General features: G+C 51.1%; 7 non-coding genes across 7 annotated transcripts; all 7 read right to left on the minus strand.

Annotated features, from left to right (window-relative positions):
- Trnar-ucg (transfer RNA arginine (anticodon UCG)) lies at positions 1–73 on the minus strand. Its single transcript has one exon. It is a non-coding gene; the product is annotated as a tRNA-Arg (tRNA).
- Positions 74–1,515: 1,442 nt separating this feature from the next.
- Trnar-ucg (transfer RNA arginine (anticodon UCG)) lies at positions 1,516–1,588 on the minus strand. Its single transcript has one exon. It is a non-coding gene; the product is annotated as a tRNA-Arg (tRNA).
- Positions 1,589–3,005: 1,417 nt separating this feature from the next.
- On the minus strand, positions 3,006–3,078 carry Trnar-ucg (transfer RNA arginine (anticodon UCG)). Its single transcript has one exon. It is a non-coding gene; the product is annotated as a tRNA-Arg (tRNA).
- A 6,255-nt stretch (positions 3,079–9,333) lies between these two features.
- Trnak-cuu (transfer RNA lysine (anticodon CUU)) lies at positions 9,334–9,406 on the minus strand. The gene has a single exon. It is a non-coding gene; the product is annotated as a tRNA-Lys (tRNA).
- Positions 9,407–9,868: 462 nt separating this feature from the next.
- Positions 9,869–9,941, minus strand: Trnar-ucg (transfer RNA arginine (anticodon UCG)). Its single transcript has one exon. It is a non-coding gene; the product is annotated as a tRNA-Arg (tRNA).
- A 2,409-nt stretch (positions 9,942–12,350) lies between these two features.
- Trnak-cuu (transfer RNA lysine (anticodon CUU)) lies at positions 12,351–12,423 on the minus strand. Its single transcript has one exon. It is a non-coding gene; the product is annotated as a tRNA-Lys (tRNA).
- A 449-nt stretch (positions 12,424–12,872) lies between these two features.
- Trnar-ucg (transfer RNA arginine (anticodon UCG)) lies at positions 12,873–12,948 on the minus strand. Its single transcript has one exon. It is a non-coding gene; the product is annotated as a tRNA-Arg (tRNA).
- Between the last annotated feature and the right edge of the window lie 173 nt (positions 12,949–13,121).

A 13,121-nucleotide genomic window follows, 5' to 3' on the forward strand; every position in this document is an offset into this window, starting at 1 on the left:
CGACCGTGACAGGATTGGAACCTGCATTCTTCGGATCCGAAGTCCGACGCCTTATCCATTAGGCCACACGGTCACTGACGACAAAGTACAACTTATATATGACTCATCTCGAAACGCTCACGCCCCTGAGGAATTGTGTTTTCGTTCCACACAGCCGCTGCCCCTTACTCTTTCCCACCCATTCGTTACATTCAACCTCTTACGAGACCGACCAAACATAGACAGGAAAACAAGACCACACACTTTGCGCATTCGGAATCGATGGCAGGGTGTCCCTCGCCGTATTTGCTACAATGGCCATTTGCTACTTCCTTCAGAAGCGGTGGCGGCGACGACGACGACGACGACGACGACAACCGCGAGAGGCTCTGAGATTAGTGAGAAATACATCTATAAAATGTAATTCAGACTGCCTCGTCCCACCTTATGCCATACTGCTTTGGCAAATACTTTATCTGCGCCATTCGCCTTAGTCACATCTGAGAGTAATTCTTAATAAAGCGCCTGCCGCTAATTGTTCCTCATCGCAGATACTGTTTGCTATACGGCCACGATACGCAACTGATTTCCAAGATTCGTCTTCCTCCTCTGAGGATTGAACTCAAGAACGCTGGTTTACTAGACCAGTGCTCTACCACTGAGCTAAACAGGCGCCGCCTAGCGGCACTTTTGCGTACTTCGTCCGTACGGTCGTCTGACTCATCAGACTTCAGCTGACAACACTTCATATTTTCGACTAATATTTGCAGCTATGGCGACCCATTACTGCTTGGCTACACATCTGACACGTAGCCGTGTTCTCTCCAACCCAAAACAACTTGCACTTCAGAACATGACTTACACACATGTCTACAAAATCACCTTCACCTTCAAATACAGTTTTCTTGCGACTGATGGAGACGTAGGCAAATTTTAAAGTTGCTATTTCCATTACATCACGTTAATCAGAAAATCGGTAATTTACATCTGCAGCGGAAAAAACTTCCGTTCCGCCCAGCGTAGGGCTCTAACCCACGACCGTGTGAATAAGAGTCTCATGCTCTACTGACTGAGCTAGCCGTGCTGCCTCGTTGGATACCTGCTGGGTAGCAGATCACACTGTACTCGTTTGGGTTGGGTGGTCCCATACAGAATCTCTCCATGCTTCCTAATGTTTTCCTAACGTCACACTCGTCACGTACTTCACTTTCATTTCATAATCATTTCTGCGAATTAAAGGACTTGAATGACAATCTGCAGAGCCAGCGGCGTCAAAATTAACACACATACTTGATGTGACACAAAAGTCGAACGAGTTACTTTCCGACGTTGTTTTAGATGTGAAAGTGCCAGTCAAAACTCGCGGTGAGGGCACTCTGCCGACCATTTCGCTAGTTAACACCGGTCTTGTTGTGTGTGTTTCAGGCTCAAGACCATCTCCAAGCACAGAATGGTCAACAGCAACATTCAGACGGTTTCGTACTGCTCAATTGCTACATTAAAACGGTATGTTTCTTTTTCAGAACTGGAAAAACACGACCGTGACAGGATTCGAACCTGCAATCTTCGGATCCGAAGTCCGACGCCTTATCCATTAGGCCACACGGTCACTGACGACCAAGTACAACTTATATACGACTCATCTCGAAACGCTCACGCCCCTGAGGAATTGTGTTTTCGTTCCACACACCCGCTGCCCCTTAGTCATTCCCACCCATTCGTTACATTCAACCTCTTACGAGACCGACCAAACATAGACAGGAAAACAAGACCACACACTTTGCGCATTCGGAATCGATGGCAGAGTGTCCCTCGCCGCATTTGCTACAATGGCCATTTGCTACTTCCTTCAGAAGCGGCGACGGCGACCGCGAGAGGCTCTGAGATTTGTGAGAAATACATCTATAAAATGTAATTCAGACTGCCTCGTCCCACCTTATGCCATACTGCTTTGGCAAATACTTTATCTGCGCCATTCGCCTTAGTCACATCTGAGAGTAATTCTTAATAATGCGCCTGTCGTTAATTGTTCCTCATCGCAGATACTGTTTGCTATACGGCCACGATACGCAACTGATTTCCAAGATTCGTCTTCCACCTGTGAGGATGGAACTCACGAACCCTGGTTTACTAGACCAATGCTCTACCACTGAGCTAAACAGGCGCCGCCTAGCGGCACTTTTGCGTACTTCGTCCTTACGGTCGTCTGAATCATCAGACTTCAGCTGACAACACTTCATATTTTCGACTAACATTTGCAGCTATGGCGACCCATTACTGCTTGGCTACACATCTGACACGTAGCCGTGTTCTCTCCAACCCAAAACAACTTGCACTTCAGAACATGACTTTCACACATGTCTGCAAAATCACCTTCACCTTCAAATACAGTTTTCTTGCGACTGATGGAGACGTAGGCAAATTTTAAAGTTGCTATTTCCATTACATCACGTTAATCAGAAAATCGGTAATTTACATCTGCAGCGGAAAAAAATTCCGTTCCGCCCAGCGTAGGGCTCGAACCCACGACCGTGTGAATAAGAGTCTCATGCTCTACCGTCTCAGCTAGCCGTGCTGCCTCGTTGGATATCTGCTGGGTAGCCGATCACACTGTACTCCTTTGAGTTGGGTGGTTCCATACAGAATCTCTCCATGCTTCCTAATGTTTTCCTAACGTCACACTCGTCACGTACTTCACTTTTATTTCATAATCATTTCTGAGAATTAAAGGAATTGCATGAAATCTGCAGAGCTAGCGGCGTCAAAATTAACACACATACTTGATGTAACACAAAAGCCGAACGAGTTACTTTCGGACATTGTTTTAGATGTGAAAGTGCCAGTCAAAAATCGCGGTGAGGGCACTCTGCCGACCATTTCGCTAGTTAACACCGGTCTTGTTGTGTGTGTTTCAGGCTCAAGACCATCTCCAAGCACAGAATGGTCAACAGCAACATTCAGACGGTTTTGTACTGCTCAATTGCTACATTAAAACGGTATGTTTCTTTTTCAGAACTGGAAAAACACGACCGTGACAGGATTCGAACCTGCAATCTTCGGATCCGAAGTCCGACGCCTTATCCATTAGGCCACACGGTCACTGACGACCAAGTACAACTTATATACGACTCATCTCGAAACGCTCACGCCCCTGAGGAATTGTGTTTTCGTTCCACACAGCCGCTGCCCCTTACTCTTTCCCACCCAATCGTTACATTCAACCTCTTACGAGACCGACCAAACATAGACAGGAAAACAAGACCACACACTTTGCGCTTTCGGAATCGATGGCAGGGTGTCAGTCGCCGCATTTGCTACTTCTGCAGAAGCGGCGGCGACGACGACCGCGAGAGGCTCTGAGATTTGTGAGAAATACATCTATAAAATGTAATTCAGACTGCCTCGTCCCCCCTTATGCTGTAACTTTTTTTTTTCCTTTATTGTCATTTTATACCTACAAAGGTAGGCCGGCAGCGGCCTAATATGCCGCTCTTCGGCCACAAGAAACATACAAGAGATAAAAACAGGAAGACATAATCTCAAAACACAGACATGGAGGACAAAAATCAGAAGACAACAGAGAATAAAAAGAATTGAAGTCGTTCACCGACGCAGCACTGTTTCAGTTTAAAAAAAAAAAAAAAAAAAAAAAAAAAAAAACGGGCAGCACAGCACGGAACAGAGAACACTAGCACAGGTGAACGGTGGAGCAGAAAACGAAGAAACACTCGAGGCACAGACCGGACGAAATACACGGACACTGCGGAGATGGGCTTCAGCGCTTGCAGGGGCACTGTCCACACCGAAAAGCTGGGGGCCTGCCAAGGGAAAAAACAGGGGGAGGGAAGGAGGGCGGGGGAGATAGGATGCCAGGGAGGAGGAGGGGAGAAAACGAAAAGAGGGGGGTGGAAGCCCAGGGAGAGGGGGAGGGGAGGTAAGGATGGAAGGAGGGAGAGAGGGAGGGAGAGAAGGGAGAGAGGGTGCTCACAGGAAAATGAGAGGAGAGGGGAAGGCAAGGCTCAAAGTTGGTAGGAGGGGTAGATGGAGGGGAGGAGGGCATCATCCGGGAGGGGGAGTCGGCGGAAGCCACCTTGGGAGAGGGTGTGGAGAGTGTGAAGATGGAGAGCAGGTGGGATACAGGAGTACAGGCGCGGCAGGGGGTTGGGGTGGGAGAGGATGGAAGAGACAAGCGGGTGGGGAGGATCAAGCTTGCAGGAGGTGTAGAGGATCCGTATCCATTGGAGGAAGAGGAGGAGGTGTGGGAAGGGGATGAGGTCATAGAGGAGCCGCGTGGGGGAAGGGAGGCGGATGCGATAGGCGAGGCGGAGTGCATGCCGTTCAAGGATTTGAAGGGATTGGTAAAAGGTAGGCGGGGCAGAGATCCAGGCGGGATGGGCATAACAGAGGATAGGGCGGATGAGAGATTTATAGGTGTGGAGGACGGTGGAGGGGTCCAGACCCCATGTGCGGCCAGAAAGGAGCTTCAGGAGGTGGAGTCGGGAGGGTGCCTTGGCTTGGATTGTCCGGAGATGAGGGGTCCAGGAGAGGCGACGGTCAAGGGTGACGCCAAGGTACTTGAGGGTGGGTGTGAGGTTAATAGGACGGCCATAAATGGTAAGATAGAAATCAAAGAGACGGAAGGAAGGGGTGGTTTTGCCTACGATGATTGCCTGGGTCTTGGAAGGATTGACCTTAAGCAACCACTGGTTACACCAAGAGGTGAACCGGTCCAGATGGGATTGGAGAAGGTGTTGGGAGCGTTGCAGGGTGGGGGCAAGGGCAAGGAAGGCGGTGTCATCGGCGTACTGGAGAAGGTGAAGGGGGGGTGCAGGTGGAGGCATGTCCGCCGTATAAAGAAGGTAAAGAAGAGGGGAAAGGACGGAACCTTGGGGCACACCGGCAGAGGGGTAGAAGGTGTAGGAATCAGTGTTGTGGATAGTGACATAGGAAGGGCGGTGGGAAATGAAGGAGGCGATCAGACGGACGTAGTTAATAGGAAGAGCAAAGGTTTGGAGCTTGAAGAGGAGACCAGAATGCCACACACGGTCATAGGCGCGTTCAAGGTCAAGGGAGAGGAATATGGCGGAGCGACGGGAGTTGAGTTGTTCGGAGAGGAGGTGAGTGAGGTGAAGGAGAAGGTCATCGGCAGAGAAGGATGGTCGAAAGCCACATTGGGTGGAGGGAAGGAAGCGGTGCCGGTGGAGATGCTGGTGGATGCGGCGGGTTAGAATGGATTCCAGGACCTTGCTGAAGACCGAGGTAAGGCTTATAGGACGGTAGGAGGAGACAGCGGAAGGTGGTTTATCGGGTTTGAGGAACATCAGGATCCGGGAGGGTTTCCACAGGTCGGGGTAGAAGCCGGTGGACAAGACCACATTGTACAGCCTGGCCAGGGTGGAGAGGAAAGGGGCAGGAGCTTCACGGAGGTGATGGTAAGTAACACGGTCGTGACCAGGAGCAGTGTTGCGTTTGGTGCGGAGTATATCGATGATGTCTTGAGTAGTTATAGTGTTATTGAGTTCAGTGTGTGTAATGTTGTCCAAATACTGGAAGCCAGGAGCTAGTGGAGGGATAGAGGTGTCAGTTCGATCGCGGACATCGGGGAAGAGGGAATAATCGAACTGGGGATCGTCAGGGATGGTAAAGACATCGGTGAGGTAGGAGGCAAAATGGTTGGCCTTACTAAGGTTGTCAGGAAAGGGATTGTCATTATGAAGGAGGGGATAGTAAGGGGGGGGGGGGTTTTGATCCAGTAAGGCGGCGGAAGGCTGACCAGTATTTGGACGAGTTAATAGGTAGGGTAGCAGTAAGACGGGTGCATGTCTGTCGCCAGTCCCGGCGTTTCTTAGCCGCGAGCAAGTTCCGGATGTGTCTCTGGAGTTGCCGGTGGCGTTGTAGTGTGTCCCAGTCACGCGTGTGGAGGAAGGCACGGTAGAGACGACGGGATTCTCGAAGGAGGAGGACGGCCTGTGGGGGTAAAGTGGGACGGTGCGGGTGGATGGCGACGGTAGGGATGTGGGCCTCCACGGCCTCAGACTAGGTCTGCTAGAGAAAGGATGCGGCATGGGTTATGTCATGTGGGCGGTGGTAGGTGAGGGGGTGGCTATCGACTCGGGTAGTAAGGGTATCCCGGTATGCATTCCAGTCGGCACGGGAGTAATCATGGACATACTTGGGGGGAGGGTCAAGGCGAGGATCGGGACGGGGGCGACGACCGTCTGATATGGTAAGAAGGACAGGGAGATGGTCACTGCCAATAGGGTCGAGGACGTCCACCGCTATGCGGCCAAGGAGGTTGGGGGAGGCTAGGACGACATCGGGTGTGGTATTGGATTCAGGGCGGGTGTGTTGGGGAAAAGGAAGGACATCTCCTTGGATGGTGGCGAGGAACCGATGCCACCGCCGTAACTGGGTGGCGGAGCGACTATGGATATTGAGATCTGCGGCAATCATGTAGGAGGAGAAGGTACGGTCGATGTGGGAAAGGAAGTCAAAAGGAATAGGGGCAGAGGGGCGGACATAGATGGTGGCGCAGGTAATGGTGAGGCCGGGGAAGAATCGACTAAGGATCAGGTGTTCCGTGGGGTTGGGAAGGAGGGGTTGGAGCCGAACAGGGATCTGGCGATGGTGGCCAATGGCAACTCCGCCACGCGCTATCGGGAGGGGGTTGTCAGAGCGGTGAAGGAGGTAGGGCGAGGTATGGACAGTATGGTGGGGCTGGAGAAATGTTTCGTTTAGGAGGAAGGCATCCACGCGGTGGGTGGTGAGGGTATGCGTAAGGAGATTCTTGTTGACAGGAAGGGAACAGATGTTGTTAAACAGGATACGTTGCTGTCGCGCCATAGTGGGAATTTAGACGAGGGTGTCGAGACGGGAGAAGGTAAAATGGGCCTGGTTATGGGAGTAGGTGGCGTAAGTGTTGAGCTGGAAGACGGAACGGGCGGCAAGGGATATCTGCTGGAGGGTGTGGGGGCGCTGAAAGGGGTGGATGTTCTGAAGGACAACGGTTACAAAGCGGATGATGTCCTCAGCTGTGGGGGGGGGGACGGAGGGAATTGCCGGGAGGGGTGGGGGCATCCAAGGGGCGGACAGGGACAGTAAGTTCAGGGGCGGAGGGAGGGGGTCGGGCCTTGCACTTTTGGGAGTAGGTTGGGTGTTGGAGGTTACAGGTGTTACAGGAGGGGGGGGGGGACCGAAGGTTGGGGCACTGCCGGAGGAAGTGTGCTTCTATTGCAGTGCGGGCAGACGGGGGCCTCGCGGCACTCAGATGTAGGATGTGCATTGTAGCGCAAGCACCTCTGGCAGCGGATGGACTGTGGAAGGGAGTGGGAGGGGTCGACCTTATAACGGCGTTTGAAAAGGAGGGCACCCTCCTTGAGGAGGAGGTCTATGGAGGGAGCATGCTCGGAGAACACCCGCATGAGGCGGGTGGGGCCGGCTGGATTGTGAATCCGGCGGACAGCTCGAACCTCTAGATAGGGATGGGCCTTCAGCTCCGCCAACACCTCCTCCTCCGTGATCATCGGGCTAAGCCGAGTGATCACGGCAGTGAGGGTCGGTGGGCGACGGGGCGGCCGGGGTTGTCGGAATGAGGAGTGGGAGGGAGCAGGGGCAAGGGAGGCATGGGGACCAAACCGGGTGAGGGGAATGCGGGAGAGGATGTCGGAGTGGAGGGTGGGGCTGGGGGATGTGATCAGGACGGAGTCCCAACGGGGGGTGAGAAGGGAGATCGGGGCTCCGGGGAAGTGCTGGCGGAGGAGAAGGGTAAGATTGCGGGCCTCCAGGAGAGAGGGATCAGGGTGAGAAAGGAGGTACCTGTAGGAGGGGGAGGTAGAGGAGGGAGTAGATAGGGCAGGTGGGTTGGTATCCATGGCATCCTGGGGGGTTGGAGGGGGGAGAGTCTGCGACTTCTTGGGAGCAGAAGAGGCTGGGGTGCCGCTGGGACGTTTCACAGCGGGAGAGGGATGGGAAGAGGTGTGGGGGATGGGGACGACCGGGAGATGGCGGGAGATGGCAGGTCCCACCGGCGGTGCAGGCACTGGTGGTGGTGCTGGTGTTGGCGCTGGAGCTGGCGCCACAGAAGATGCAGTGGCAGTGGTTGGCACTGGCGATGGCGAGGGCGATGGTGATGGTGATGGTGATGACGATGATGATGGTGTGGCGTGGGTGGCAACAACCCTGGCGGGGGTGGCATGAGTTACATGTGGGAGGGGAGGGAATGGGTCACGTGAGGCATGGGGGGTAGGAACAGGGGAGGGAGCGACAAAAGGAGCGGGGGTGGGAAGAGTGAGGAGGGGGGGAATATATGGGGGAGGCGGCGATTGAGCACACCACGTGATGGTGGTGGCAGCAAGTGAGGGGGACGTGTACACGATTGCAGTGGTAGTGGCGGTAGTTGTGGGGGTTGTCATGGTGAGAGGATAAGTGGGAGAGGGGAAAAGAGGGAAAATAACAGGGGACAGTCAAAGGACAAGGAAAAGAGACTGACGAAGAGGAAGGGTAAGACGTAAGCAGAGACGACAGAACGAAAGACGGGCAGGGAGCGGCGGCGGCGGCGGCGGCGGCGTCGGCGGCGGTCGGCAACAGCAGCAGCGGCAGGAACCGGATACGATGGCGGCAACCGGCGTCGGCGGGAGACCGGCGCCGGCGGCGGCGGCGGCGGCGGCTGGGACCAACAGCGGCAAAGGCTCGGGACAACGGCAGCTGCAGCGATCACTGAAACTCCTAGCACTTCGATATTAACGACAATAATATCGAAGCGCGCAACCCTCTCGAGTTACGCCGAAGATGATGCCGTACTGCTTTGGCAAATGCTTTATCTGCGCCATTCGCCTTAATCACATCTGAGAGTAATTCTTAATGATACGACTGTCGCTAATTGTTCTTCATCACAGATACTGTTTGCTATACGGCCACGATGCGCAACTGATTTCCAAGATTCGTCTTCCTCCTGTGAGGATGGAACTCACAAACCCTGGTTTACTAGACCAATGCTCTACCACTGAGCTAAACAGGCGCCGCCTAGCGGCACTTTTGCGTACTTCGTCCGTACGGTCGTCTGAATCATCAGACTTCAGCTGACAACACTTCATATTTTCCACTAATATTTGCAGCTATGGCGCCCCATTACTTCTTGGCTACACATCTGACACGTAGCCGATGTTCTCTCCAAACAAAACCACCTGCACTTCAGAACATGACTTTCACACATGTCTACAAAATCACCTTCACCTTCAAATACAGTTTTCTTGCGACTGATGGAGACGTAGGCAAATTTTAAAGTTGCTATTTTCATTACATCACGTTAATCAGAAAATCGGTAATTTACATCTGCAGCGGAAAAAAATTCCGTTCCACCCAGCGTGGGGCTCGAACCCACAACACTGTGAATAAGAGTCTCATGCTCTACCGACTGAGCTAGCCGTGCTGCCTCGTTGGATACTTGCTGGGTAGCAGATCACACTGTACACGTTTGGGATGGGGGGGGGGGGGGGCTCCCATACAGAATCTCTCCATTCTGCCTAATGTTTTCCTAACGTCACACTCGTCACGTACTTCACTTTCATTTCATAATCATTTCTGAGAGGTAAAGGAATTGCATGACAATCTGCAGAGCTAGCGGCGTCAAAATTAACACACATACTTGATGTGACTCAAAAGCCAAACGAGTTACTTTCCAACGTTGTTTTAGATGTGCAAGTGCCAGTCAAAACTCGCGGTGAGGGCACTCTGCCGACCATTTCGCTAGTTAACACCGGTCTTGTTTTGTGTGTTTCAGGCTCAAGACCATCTCCAAGCACAGAATGGTCAACGGCAACATTCAGACGGTTTCGTACTGCTCAATTGCTACATTAAAACGGTATGTTTCTTTTTCAGAACCTGAAAAACACGACTGTGACAGGATTCGAACCTGCAATCTTCGGATCCGAAGTCCGACGCCTTATCCATTAGGCCACACGGTCACTGACGACCAAGTGTAACTTATATACGACTCATCTCGAAACGTTCACACCCCCTGAGGAATTGTGTTTTCGTTCCACACAGCCGCTGCTCCTTATTCTTTCCCACCCATTCGTTACATTCAACCTCTTACGAGACCGACCAAACATAGACAGGAAAACAAGACAACACAGTTTGCGCATTCGGAATCGATGGCAGGGTGTCAGTCGCCGCATTTGCTACAATGGCAATTTGCTACTTCCTTCAGAAGCGACGACGACGACGACGACGATGACGACGACGACGACGAACGCGAGAGGCTCTGAGATTTGTGAGAAATACATCTATAAAATGTAATTCAGACTGCCTCGTCCCACCCTATGCCATACTGCTTTGGCAAATACTTTATCTGCGCCATTCGCATTAGTCACATCTGAGAGTAATTCTTAAAAATGCGCCTGTCGCTAATTGTTCCTCATCGCAGATACTGTTTGCTATACGGCCACGATACGCAACTGATTTCCAAGATTCGTCTTCCTCCTGTGAGGATGGAACTCACGAACCCTGGTTTACTAGACCAATGCTCTACCACTGAGCTAAACAGGCGCTGCCTAGCGGCACTTTTGCGTACTTCGTCCGTACGGTCGTCTGAATCATCAGACTTCAGCTGACAACACTTCATATTTTCGACTAATATTTGCAGCTATGGCGACCCATTACTGCTTGGCTACACATCTGACACGTAGCCGTGTTCTCTCCAACACAAAACAACTTGCACTTCAGAACATGACTTTCACACATGTCTACAAAATCACCTTCACCTTCAAATACAGTTTTCTTGCGACTGATGGAGACGTAGGCAAATTTTAAAGTTGCTATTTCCATTACATCACGTTAATCAGAAAATCGGTAATTTACATCTGCAGCGGAAAAAAATTCCGTTCAGCCCAGCGTAGAGCTCGAACCCAAGACTGTGTGAATAAGAGTCTCATGCTCTACCGACTGATCTAGCCGTGCTGCCTCGTTGGATACCTGCTGGGTAGCAGATCACACTGTACTCGTTTGGGTTGGGTGGTCCCATACAGAATCTCTCCATGCTGCCTAATGTTTTCCTAACGTCACACTCGTCACGTACTTCACTTTTATTTCATAATCATTTCTGAGAGGTAAAGGAATTGCATGACAATCTGAAGAGCTAGCGGCGTCAAAATTAACACATATACTTTACGTGACTCAAAAGCCGAACGAGTTACTTTCCGACGTTGTTTTAGATGTGCAAGTGCCAGCCAAAACTCGCGGTGAGGGCACTCTGCCGACCATTTCGCTATTTAACACCGGACTTGTGTGTGTTTCAGGTTCAAGACCATCTCCAAGCACAAAATGGTCAACAGCAACATTCAGACGGTTTCGTACTGCTCAATTGCTACATTAAAGCGGTATGTTTCTTTTTCAGAACTGGAAAAACACGAGCGTGACAGGATTCAAACCTGCAATCTTCGATTCCGATGTCCGACGCCTTATCCATTAGGCCACACGGTCACTGACGACCAAGTACAACTTATATACGACTCATCTCGAAACGCTCACACCCCCTGAGTAATTGTGTTTTCGTTCCACACAGCCGCTGCCCCTTAGTCTTTCCCACCCATTCGTTACATTCAACCTCTTACGAGACCTACCAAACATAGACAGGAAAACAAGACCACACACTTTGCGCATTCGGAATCGATGGCAGGGTGTCCCTCGCCGCATTTGCTACGATGGCCATTTGCTACTTCTGCAGAAGCGGCGGCGACGACGACGACAGGCTCTGAGATTTGTGAGAAATACATCTAAAAAATGTAATTCAGACTGCCTCGTCCCACCTTATGCCGTACTGCTTTGGCAAATGCTTTATCTGCGCCATTCGCCTTAATCACATCTGAGAGTAATTCTTAATGATACGACTGTCGCTAATTGTTCCTCATCACACATACTGTTTGCTATACGGCCACGATGCGCAACTGATTTCCTAGATTCGTCTTCCTCCTGTGAGGATGGAACTCACAAACCCTGGTTTACTAGACCAATGCTCTACCACTGAGCTAAACAGGCGCCGCCTAGCGGCACTTTTGCGTACTTCGTCCGTACGGTCGTCTGAATCATCAGACTTCAGCTGACAACACTTCATATTTTCGACAAATATTTGCAGCTATGGCGACCCATTACTGCTTGGCTACACATCTGACACGTAGCCGATGTTCTCTCCAAACAAAACCACCTGCACTTCAGAACATGACTTTCACACATGTCTACAAAATCACCTTCACCTTCAAATACAGTTTTCTTGCGAGTGTTGGAGACGTAGGAAAATTTTAAAGTTGCTATTTCCATTACATAACGTTAATCAGAAAATCGGTAATCTACATCTGCAGCGGAAAAAACTTCCGATCCGCCCAGCGTAGGGCTCGAACCCACGACCCTGTGATGAAGAGTCTCATGCTCTACCGACTGAGCTAGCCGTGCTGCCTCGTTGGATACGTGCTGGGTAGCAGATCACACTGTACTCGTTTGGGTTGGGTGGTCCCATACAGAATCTCTCCATGCTGCCTAATGTTTTCCTAACGTCACACTCGTCACGTACTTCACTTTTATTTCATAATCATTTCTGAGAGGTAAAGGAATTGCATGACAATCTGCTGAGATAGCGGCGTCAAAATTAACACATATACTTGAAGTGACTCAAAAGCCGAACGAGTTACATTCCGACGTGGTTTTAGATGTGCAAGTGCCAGTCAAATCTCGCGGTGAGGGCACTCTGCCGACCATTTCGCTAGTTAACACCGGTCTTGTTGTGTGTGATTCAAGCTCAAGACCATCTCTAAGCACAAAATGGTCAACAGCAACATTCAGACGGTTTCGTACTGCACAATTGCTACTATAAAACGGTATGTTTGTTTTTCAGAACTGGAAAAACACGACCGTGACAGGATTCGAACCTGCAATCTTCGGATCCGAAGTCCGACGCCTTATCCATTAGGCCACACTGTGACTGACGACCAAGCAAAACTTATATACGACTCATCTCGAAACGCTCACACCCCCTGAGGAATTGTGTTTTCGTTCCACACAGCCGCTGCCCCTTACTCTTTCCCACCCATTCGTTACATTCAACCTCTTACGAGACCTACCAAACATAAAGAGGAAAACAAGACCACACACTT

Source organism: Schistocerca gregaria, chromosome 3 (assembly GCF_023897955.1).
Source record: "Schistocerca gregaria isolate iqSchGreg1 chromosome 3, iqSchGreg1.2, whole genome shotgun sequence".
NCBI lineage: Eukaryota > Metazoa > Arthropoda > Insecta > Orthoptera > Acrididae > Schistocerca > Schistocerca gregaria.